Source organism: Schistocerca gregaria, unplaced genomic scaffold (genome assembly GCF_023897955.1).
Source record: "Schistocerca gregaria isolate iqSchGreg1 unplaced genomic scaffold, iqSchGreg1.2 ptg000204l, whole genome shotgun sequence".
In the NCBI taxonomy this organism is placed as follows: Eukaryota; Metazoa; Arthropoda; class Insecta; order Orthoptera; family Acrididae; genus Schistocerca; species Schistocerca gregaria.
This window is the reverse complement of record NW_026061739.1, coordinates 2,112,782-2,124,478: the sequence shown is the minus strand read 5'-3', so window position 1 is coordinate 2,124,478 and position 11,697 is coordinate 2,112,782.

The window sequence follows — 11,697 nt, the reverse complement described above, 5'->3', positions numbered from 1 at the left end:
AGTCAATAATCGATAACAAAATCATAAATTGTACTGCTTCGTGTTCTGTTATGGTGCTTTTAGTGTCTCCACATACCGCAGCACGCGACATACTTTGCACACGATACATGTAACCATTTAAGAGAGAAGAGCGGGCAATATGACGATCTGGCACTAAGTCGATTCGATAGCAAATGTCGAAAACGGGCGGATTTCTCAGGTTTCCACTATATATGAACACTTTTCACATTCCCCCGTGCAACGCAGCTCCTAGACATCCTTTCATGCAATATCGTAAGGTCGTAGCTCATGTCAAAGGAACCAATGCCGTCTAAAAAGTCAATAATCGATAACTAAAACTTGAATTGTACTGCTTCGTAGTGGCTATCACTTCATCATAGAAGCTTCTTCTGTGTTCTGTTATGGTGCTTTTAGTGTCTCCGCATACCGCAGCACGCGACATAGCTTTGCACACGATAAATGTAACCGCTTCAGAGAGAACAGCGGCCAAGATGACGATCTGGCATTAAGTCGAATCGATAGCAAATAACGAAAACGGGCGGATTTCACAAGTTTTCACGACATATCAACACTTTTCACATTCTCCCGTGCAAGGCGGCTGCTAGACTTCCCTTCCTGCGAAATCTGATGGTCGTAGCTCATGTCCAAGGCACCAAAGCCGTCTAAAAAAGGCAATAATCGATAACTGAAACTTGAATTGTACTGCTTCGTACTGGCTATCACATTAACTTAGGTGCTTCTTTTGTATTATATTATGGTGCTTTTCGTGTCTCCACATACCGCAGCACGCGACATAGCATTGCACACGATAAATGTAACCATTTCAGAGAGAAGAACCGTCAATATGACGATCTGGCATTAAGTCGATTCGATAGCAAATGACGAAAACAAACGGATTTCTCAGGTTTTCACTACATATGAACACTTTTCACATTCTCTCTTGCAGCGTGGCTGCTAGACCTCCGTTCATGCAAAATCTTAAGGTCTTAGCTCATGTCCAAGGCACCAAAGCCGTCTAAAAAGGCAATAATCGATAACTAAAACTTGAAATCTACGGCTAAGTACTTTCTATCACATCAACTTAGATGCTTCATCTGTGTTCTATTATGGTGCTTTTAGTGTCCAGGCACCAAAGCCGTCTAAAAAGGCAATAATCGATAAATAAAACTTGAAATGTACGGCTAAGTACTTTCTATCACATCAACTTAGATGCTTCTTCTGTGTTCTATTATGGTGCTTTTAGTGTTCAGTCATTCCGCAGCTCGCAACATAGGTTTGCACACGATAAATGTAACCTTTTCAGAGAAAATACAGGCCAATATAACGATCTGGCATTAAGTCGATTCGATAGCAAATGACGAAAACGGGCGGATTTCTCAGGTTTTCACTACATATAAACACTTTTCACATTCTCGCGTGCAACGCGGATGTTATACCTCCCTTCATGAAGGGTCGTAAGGTCCTAGCTCATGTCCAAGGCACCAGAATCGTCTAAAAATTCAATAATCGATAACTAAAACTTGAATTATACTGCTTCGTACTTTCTATCACATCAACTTAGATGCTTCTTTTGTATTATATTATGGTGCTTTTCGTGTCTCCACATACCGCAGCACGCGACATAGCATTGCACACGATAAATGTAACCATTTCAGAGAGAAGAACCGTCAATATGACGATCTGGCATTAAGTCGATTCGATAGCAAATGACGAAAACGGGCAGATTTCTCAGGTTTTCACTACATATGAACACTTTTCACATTCCCCCGTGCAACGCGGCTGCTAGACTCCTTTCATGCAAGGTCGTAAGGTCCTAGCGCATGTACATGGCACCAAAGCCGTCTAAAAAGTCAATAATCGATAACTAAAACTTGAAATGTACGGCTTCGTACTGGCTATCACATCAACTTAGATGCTTCTCCTATGTTCCATTATGGTGCTTTTAGTGTCTAGGCATTCCGCAGCAGGCGAGATAGCTTTGCACACGATAAATGTAACCATTCAAGAGAGAAGAGCGGCCAATATGAAGATCTGGCATTAGGTCGATTCGATAGCAAATAAAGAAAACGGGCGGATTTCTCAGGTTTTCACTACATATAAACACTTTTCACATTCTTGCGTGCAACGCGGGTGTTATACCTCCCTTCATGAAGGGTCGTAAGGTCCTAGCTCATGTCCAAGGCACCAGAATCGTCTAAAAATTCAATAATCGATAACTAAAACTTGAATTATAATGCTTCGTACTTTCTATCACATCAACTTAGATGCTTCTTTTGTATTATATTATGGTGCTTTTCGTGTCTCCACATACCGCAGCACGCGACATAGCATTGCACACGATAAATGTAACCATTTCAGAGAGAAGAACCGTCAATATGACGATCTGGCATTAAGTCGATTCGATAGCAAATGACGAAAACGGGCAGATTTCTCAGGTTTTCACTACATATGAACACTTTCCACATTCCCCTGTGCTACGCGGCTACTATACCTACCTTGATGCAAAATCGTAAGGTACTAGCTCATGTATAAGGCGCCCAAGCCGTCTAAAAAGTCAATAATCGATAACTAAAACTTGAAATGTACGGCTTCACATGGCTATCACATCAACTTAGATGCTTCTCCTATGTTCTATTATGGTGCTTTTAGTGTCTAGGCATTCCGCAGCAGGCGAGATAGCTTTGCACACGGTAAATGTAACCGTTTAAGAGAGAAGAGCGGCCAATATGAAGATCTGGCATTAGGTCGATTCGACAGCAAACAACGAAAACAGGCGGATTTCTCAGGTTTTTACAACATATGAACACTTTTCACATTCTGTCGTGCAACGTGGCTACTAGACCTCCCTTCATGCAAAATCGTAAGGTCCTAGCTCATGTCCAGTGCACCAAAGCCGTCTAAAAAGTCAATAATCGATAACTAAAACTTGAATTACACTGCTTCGTACTGGCTATAAGATCAACATAGAAGCTTCTTGTGTATTCTATTATGCAGTTTTTAGTGTCTCCGCATACCGCAGCACGCGACATAGCTTTGCACATGACAAATGTAACCGTTTCAGAGAGAACAGCGGCCAAGATGACGATCTGGTATTAAGTCGAAACGATAGCATATAACGATAAAGGGCGGATTTCACAAGTTTTCACTACATATCAACACTTTTTACATTCTCCCATGCAACGCGGCTGCTAGACCTCCCTTCGTGCAAAATGTTAAAGTCTTAGCTCATGTCCAAGGCACCAAAGCCGTCTAAAAAAGGCAATAATCGATAACTAAAACTTGAATTGTACTGCTTCGTACTTTCTATCACATCAACTTAGATGCTTCTTTTGTATTACATTATGGTGCTTTTCGTGTCTCCACATACCGCAGCACGCGACATAGCATTGCACACGATAAATGTAACCATTTCAGAGAGAAGAACCGTCAATATGACGATCTGGCATTAAGTCGATTCGATAGCAAATCACGAAAACGGCAGATTTCTCAGGTTTTCACTACATATGAACACTTTTCACATTCCCCTGTGCAACGCGGCTGCTATACCTATCTAGATGGAAAATCTTAAGGTACTAGCTCATGTCCACGGCACCAAAGCCGTCTGACAAGTCAATAATCGGTAAGTAAAACTTGAATTGTACTGCTTCGTACTGGCTATCACATCAACTTTGTAGTTTCTTGTGTGTTCTATTATGCAGTTTTTAGTGTCTCCGCATACCGCAGCACGCGACATAGCATTGCACATGACAAATGTAACCGTTTCAGAGAGAAGAGCGGCCAATTTGACGATGTGGCATTAAGTCGATTCATTAGCATATGACGAAAACGGGCGGTTTTCTCCGGTTTTCACTACATATGAACACTTTTCACATTCCCCCATGCAACGCGGCAGCTATACTTCCCTCCCTGCAAAATCTCAAGCTCCGAGCTCATGTCCATTCACCAAAGCCGTCTAAAAAGGCAATAATCGATAACTAAAACTTAAATTGTACTGCTACGTGCTGGCTTTCACGTCAACTTGGATGCTTCTTCTGTGTTCTAACACATCAACTTAGAAATTTCTTCTGTGTTCTGTTATGGTGCTTTTAGTGTCTCCTCAAACCGCAGCTCGCGACATAGGTTTGCACACGATAAATATAACCGTTTCAGAGGAAAGAGCGGCCAATATGACAATCTGGCATTAAGTTGATTCGAAAGCAAAAGACGAAACGGGCTGATTTCTCAAGTTTTCACTACATATGAACACGTTTCACATTCTCCCGTGCAACTCGGCTGCCAGTCCTCCTTTCATGCAGATTCTTAAGGTCCTAGCTCATGTCCAAGGCGCCAAAGCCAGCTAAAAAGTCCATAACCGATACCTAAAACTTGAATTGTACTACTTCTTACAGGCTATTACATTTAATTAGATGCTTCATCTGTGTTTTACTATGGTGGTTTTAGTGTCTCCGCATACCGCAGCACACGTCATAGTATTGCAGACGATAAGTACAACCATTTCAGAGAGAAGGGCGACCAATGTGACGATCTGGCTTTAAGTCGATTCGATAACAAATGACGAAAACGGACCGATTTCTCAGGTTTTTACTACATATGAACACTTTTCACATTCTCCCGTGCAACTCGGCTGCCAGTCCTCCTTTCATGCAGATTCTTAAGGTCCTAGCTCATGTCCAAGGCGATAAAGCCAGCTAAAAAGTCCATAATCGATACCTAAAACTTGAATTGTACTACTTCTTACAGGCTATTACATTTAATTAGATGCCTCATCTTTGTTTTACTATGGTGGTTTTAGTGTCTCCACATACCGCAGCACGCGACATAGCTTTGCAGACGATAAGTACAACCGTTTCAGAGAGAAGAGAGACCAATGTGACGATTTGGCTTTAAGTCGATTCGATAACAAATGACGAAAACGGACGGATTTCTCAGGTTTTTACTACATATGAACACTTTTCACATTCTCCCGTGCAACTCGGCTGCTAGTTCTCCTTACATGCAGAATCTTAAGGTCCTAGCTCATGTCCAAGGAACCAAAGCCAGCTAAAAAGTCAATAATCGATACCTAAAACTTGAATTGTACTACTTCTTACTGGCTATTACATCAACTTAGAACCTTCACTGTGTTCTACTATGGTGCTAATAGTGTCTCCGCATACCGCAGCACGCGATATAGCTTTGCAGACGATAAGTACAACCGTTTTAGACAGAAATGCGGCCAATGTGACGATCTGGCTTTAGGACGATTCGATAACAAATGACGAAAACGGACGGATAACTAGGTTTTTACTACATATGAACAGTTTTCACATTCTCCCGTGCAACTCGGCAGCTAGTCCTCCTTTCATGCAGAATCTTAAGGTCCTAGCTCATGTCCAAGGAACCAAAGTAGTGTAAAAAGTCAATAATCGATAACTAAAACTTGAATTGTACTACTTCTTACTGGCTATTACATCAACCTAGAAGCTTCATCTGTGTTCTACTATGGTGCTTTTAGTGTCTCCGCATACCGCAGCACGCGACATAGCTTTGCAGACGATAAGTACAACCGTTTCAGAGAGAAGAGCGGCCAATGTGACGATCTGGCTTCAAGTCGATTCGATAACAAATGACGAAAACGGACGGATTTCTCAGGTTTTTACTACATATGAACACTTTTCACATTCTCCCGTGCAACGCGGCTGCTAGTCCTCCTTTCATGCAATATCTTAAGGTCCTACCTCATGTCCAGGGCACCAAAGAAGGTTAAAAAGTCAATAATCGATAACAAAAACTTGAATTGTACTACTTCTTACTGGCTATTACATCAACTTAGAAGCTTCATATGTGTTCCACTATGGTGCTTTTAGTGTCTCAGCATACCGCAGCACGCGACATATCTTTGCAAACGATAAGTACAACCGTTTCAGACAGAAGGGCGACAACGTGACGATCTGGCTTTAAGTCGATTCGAAAACAAATGACGAAAACGGACGGATTTCTCAGGTTTTTAATACATATGAACACTTTTCACATTCTCCCGTGCAACTCGGCTGCTAGTCCTCCTTTCATGCAAAATCTTAAGTTCCTAGCTCATGTCGAAGGCAACAAAGAAGGGTAAAAAATCAATAATCCATAAATAAAACTTGAATTGTACTACTTCTTACTGGCTATTACACCTTCTTAGAAGCTTCATGTGTGTTCTACTATGGTGCTTTTAGTTCTCCACATACCGCAGCACGCGACATAGCTTTGCAGACGATAAGTACAACCGTTTCAGAGAGAAGAGAGGTTAATGTGACGATTTGGCTTTAAGTCGATTCGATAACAAATGACGAAAACGGACGGAATTCAAGGTTTTTACTACATATGAACACTTTTCACATTCTCCCGTGCAACTCGGCAGCTAGTCCTCCTTTCATGCACAATCTTAAGGTCCTAGCTCATGTCCAAGGAACCAAAGCCAGCTAAAAAGTCAATAATCGATACCTAAAACTTGAATTGTACTACTTCTTACTGGCTATTACATTAAATTAGATGCTTCATCTGTGTTTTACTATGGTGGTTTTAGTGTCTCCGCATACCGCAGCACACGTCTTAGCTTTGCAGACGATAAGTACAACCGTTTCAGAGATAAGAGCGGCAAGTGTGACATTCTGGTTTTAAGTCGATTCGATAACAAATGACGAAAACGGACGGATTTCTCAGGTTTTTACTACATATGAACACTTTTCACATTCTGCCGTGCAACTGGGCTGCTAGTTCTTTTCTCATGCAGAATCTTAAGGTCCTAGCTCATTTCCAACCGCACCAAAGCCAGCTAAAATGTCAATAATCGATACCTAATACTTGAATTGTACTACTTCTTACTGGCTATTAAATCAACATAGAAGCTTCATCTGTGTTCTGCTATGGTGCTTTCAGTATTTCCACATACCGCTTCACGCGACATAGCTTTGTAGACGATAAGTGCAACCGTTTCAGAGAGAAGAGTGGCCAATGTGACGATTTGGCTTTAAGTCGATTCGATAACAAATGACGAAAACGGACGGATTTCTCAGGTTTTTACTACATGTGAACACTTTTCACATTCTCCCGTGCAACTCGGCTGCTAGTTCTCCTTTCATGCAGAATCTTAAGGTCCTAGGTCATGTCCAAGGCACCAAAGCCAGCTAAAAAGTCAATAATCGATACCTAAAACTTGAATTGTACTACTTCTTACTGGCTATTACATCAACTTAGAAGCTTTATGTGCGTTCTACTATGGTGCTTTTAGTTCTCCACATACCGCAGCACGCGACATAGCTTTGCAGACGATAAGTACAACCGTTTCAGAGAGAAGAGAGGCCAATGTGACGATTTGGCTTTAAGTCGATTCGATAACAAATGACGAAAACGGACGGATTTCTCAGGTTTTTACTACATATGAACACTTTCACATTCTCCCGTGCAACTCGGCTGCTAGTTCTCCTTTCATGCAGAATCTTAAGGTCCTAGCTCATGTCCAACCGCACCAAAGCCAGCTAAAAAGTCAATAATCGATACCTAAAAATTGAATTGTACTACTTCTTACTGGTTATTACATCAACATAGAAGCTTCATCTGTGTTCTACTATAGTGTTTTTAGTGTCTCCACATACCGCAGCACGCGACATAGCTTTGCAGACGATAAGTACAACCGTTTCTGAGAGAAGAGAGGTTAATGTGACGATTTGGCTTTAAGTCGATTCGATAACAAATGACGAAAACGGACGGATTTCTCAGGTTTTTACTACATATGAACACTTTTCACATTCTCCCGTGCAACGCGGCTGCTAGTTCTCCTTACATGCAGAATCTTAAGGTCCTAGCTCATGTCCAAGGCACCAAAGCCAGCTAAAAAGTCAATAATCGATACCTAAAACTTGAATTGTACTACTTCTTACTGGCTATTACATCATCTTAGAAGCTTCATCTGTGTTCTACTATGGTGCTTTAAGTGTCTCCGCATACCGCAGCACGCGACATAGCTTTGCAGACGATAAATACAACCGTTTCAGAGAGAAGAGCGGCCAATGTGACGATCTGGCTTTAAGTCGATTCGATAACAAATGACGAAAACGGACGGATTTCTCAGGTTATTACTACATATGAACACTTTTCACATTCTCCCGTGCACCTCGGCAGCTAGTCCTCCTTTCATGCAGAATCTTAAGGTCCAAGCTCATGTCCAAGGAACCAAAGCCAGCTAAAAAGTCAATAATCGAAACCTAAAACTTGAATTGTACTACTTCTTACTGGCTATTACATTAAATTAGATGCTTCATCTGTGTTTTACTATGGTGGTTTTAGTGTCTCCGCATACCGCAGCACACGTCTTAGCTTTGCAGACGATAAGTACAACCGTTTCAGAGAGAAGAGCGGCAAGTGTGACATTCTGGTTTTAAGTCGATTCGATAACAAATGACGAAAACGGACGGATTTCTCAGGTTTTTACTACATATGAACACTTTTCACATTCTGCCGTGCAACTGGGCTGCTAGTTCTCTTTTCATGCAGAATCTTAAGGTCCTAGCTCATATCCAACCGCACCAAAGCCAGCTAAAATGTCAATAATCGATACCTAATACTTGAATTGAACTACTTCTTACTGGCTATTACATCAACATAGAAGCTTCATCTGTGTTCTGCTATGGTGCTTTCAGTATTTCCACATACCGCTTCACGCGACATAGCTTTGCAGACGATAAGTACAACCGTTTCAGAGAGAAGAGAGGCCAATGTGACGATTTGGCTTTAAGTCGATTCGATAACAAATGACGAAAACGGACGGATTTCTCAGGTTTTTACTACATGTGAACACTTTTCATATTCTCCCGTGCAACTCGGCTGCTAGTTCTCCTTTCATGCAGAATCTTAAGGTCCTAGGTCATGTCCAAGGCACCAAAGCCAGCTAAAAAGTCAATAATCGATACCTAAAACTTGAATTGTACTACTTCTTACTGGCTATTACATCAACTTAGAAGCTTCATCTGTGTTCTACTATGGTGCTTTTAGTGTCTCCGCATACCGCAGCACGCGACATAGCTTTGCAGACGATAAGTACAATCGTTTCAGAGAGAAGAGTGACCAATGTGACGATCTGGCTTTAAGTCGATTCGATAACAAATGACGAATACGGACGGATTTCTCAGGTTTTTACTACATATGAACACGTTTCACATTCTCCCGTGCAACTTGGCTGCCAGTCCTCCTTTCATGCAAATTCTTAAGGTCCTAGCTCATGTCCAAGCCGCCAAAGCCAGCTAAAAAGTCCATAATCGATACCTAAAACTTGAATTGTACTACTTCTTACAGGCTATTACATTTAATTAGATGCTTCATCTGTGTTTTACTATGGTGGTTTTAGTGTCTCCGCATACCGCAGCACACGTCATAGCATTGCAGACGATAAGTACAACCATTTCAGAGAGAAGAGCGACCAAAGTGCCGATCTGGCTTTAAGTCGATTCGATAACAAATGAAGAAAACGGACCGATTTCTCAGGTTTTTACTGCATATGAACACTTTTCACATTCTCCCGTGCAACTCAGCTGCTAGTCCACCTTTCATGCAGAATCTTAAGGTCCTAGCTCATGTCCAAGGAACCAAAGCCAGCTAAAAAGTCAATAATCGATACCTAAAACTTGAATTGTACTACTTCTTACTGGCTATTACATCAACTTAGAAGCTTCATCTGTGTTCTACTATGGTGCTTTAAGTGTCTCCGCATACCGCAGCACGCGACATAGCTTTGCAGACGATAAGTACAACCGTTTTAGACAGAAATGCGGCCAATGTGACGATCTGGCTTTAAGTCGATTCGATAACAAATGAAGAAAACGGACGGAATTCAAGGTTTTTACTACATATGAACACTTTTCACATTCTCCCGTGCAACTCGGCAGCTAGTCCTCCTTTCATGCAGAATCTTAAGGTCCTACCTCATGTCCAAGGAACCAAAGCCAGCTAAAAAGTCAATAATCGAAACCTAAAACTTGAATTGTACTACTTCTTACTGGCTATTACATTAAATTAGATGCTTCATCTGTGTTTTACTATGGTGGTTTTAGTGTCTCCGCATACCGCAGCACACGTCTTAGCTTTGCAGACGATAAGTACAACCGTTTCAGAGAGAAGAGCGGCAAGTGTGACATTCTGGTTTTAAGTCGATTCGATAACAAATGACGAAAACGGACGGATTTCTCAGGTTTTTACTACATATGAACACTTTTCACATTCTGCCGTGCAACTGGGCTGCTAGTTCTCTTTTCATGCAGAATCTTAAGGTCCTAGCTCATATCCAACCGCACCAAAGCCAGCTAAAATGTCAATAATCGATACCTAATACTTGAATTGTACTACTTCTTACTGGCTATTACATCAACATAGAAGCTTCATCTGTGTTCTGCTATGGTGCTTTCAGTATTTCCACATACCGCTTCACGCGACATAGCTTTGCAGACGATAAGTACAACCGTTTCAGAGAGAAGAGAGGCCAATGTGACGATTTGGCTTTAAGTCGATTCGATAACAAATGACGAAAACGGACGGATTTCTCAGGTTTTTACTACATGTGAACACTTTTCACATTCTCCCGTGCAACTCGGCTGCTAGTTCTCCTTTCATGCAGAATCTTAAGGTCCTAGGTCATGTCCAAGGCACCAAAGCCAGCTAAAAAGTCAATAATCGATACCTAAAACTTGAATTGTACTACTTCTTACTGGCTATTACATCAACTTAGAAGCTTTATGTGTGTTCTACTATGGTGCTTTTAGTTCTCCACATACCGCAGCACGCGACATAGCTTTGCAGACGATAAGTACAACCGTTTCAGAGAGAAGAGAGGCCAATGTGACGATTTGGCTTTAAGTCGATTCGATAACAAATGACGAAAACGGACGGATTTCTCAGGTTTTTACTACATATGAACACTTTCACATTCTCCCGTGCAACTCGGCTGCTAGTTCTCCTTTCATGCAGATTCTTAAGGTCCTAGCTCATGTCCAACCGCACCAAAGCCAGCTAAAAAGTCAATAATCGATACCTAAAAATTGAATTGTACTACTTCTTACTGGCTATTACATCAACATAGAAGCTTCATCTGTGTTCTACTATGGTGTTTTTAGTGTCTCCACATACCGCAGCACGCGACATAGCTTTGCAGACGATACGTACAACCGTTTCTGAGAGAAGAGAGGTTAATGTGACGATTTGGCTTTAAGTCGATTCGATAACAAATGACGAAAACGGACGGATTTCTCTGGTTTTTACTACATATGAACACTTTTCACATTCTCCCGTGCAACGCGGCTGCTAGTTCTCCTTACATGCAGAATCTTAAGGTCCTAGCTCATGTCCAAGGCACCAAAGCCAGCTAAAAAGTCAATAATCGATACCTAAAACTTGAATTGTACTACTTCTTACTGGCTATAACATCATCTTAGAACCTTCATCTGTGTTCTACTATGGTGCTTTAAGTGTCTCCGCATACCGCAGCACGCGACATAGCTTTGCAGACGATAAGTACAACCGTTTTAGACAGAAATGCGGCCAATGTGACGATCTGGCTTTAAGTCGATTCGATAACAAATGAAGAAAACGGACGGAATTCAAGGTTTTTACTACATATGAACACTTTTCACATTCTCCCGTGCAACTCGGCAGCTAGTCCTCCTTTCATGCAGAATCTTAAGGTCCTAG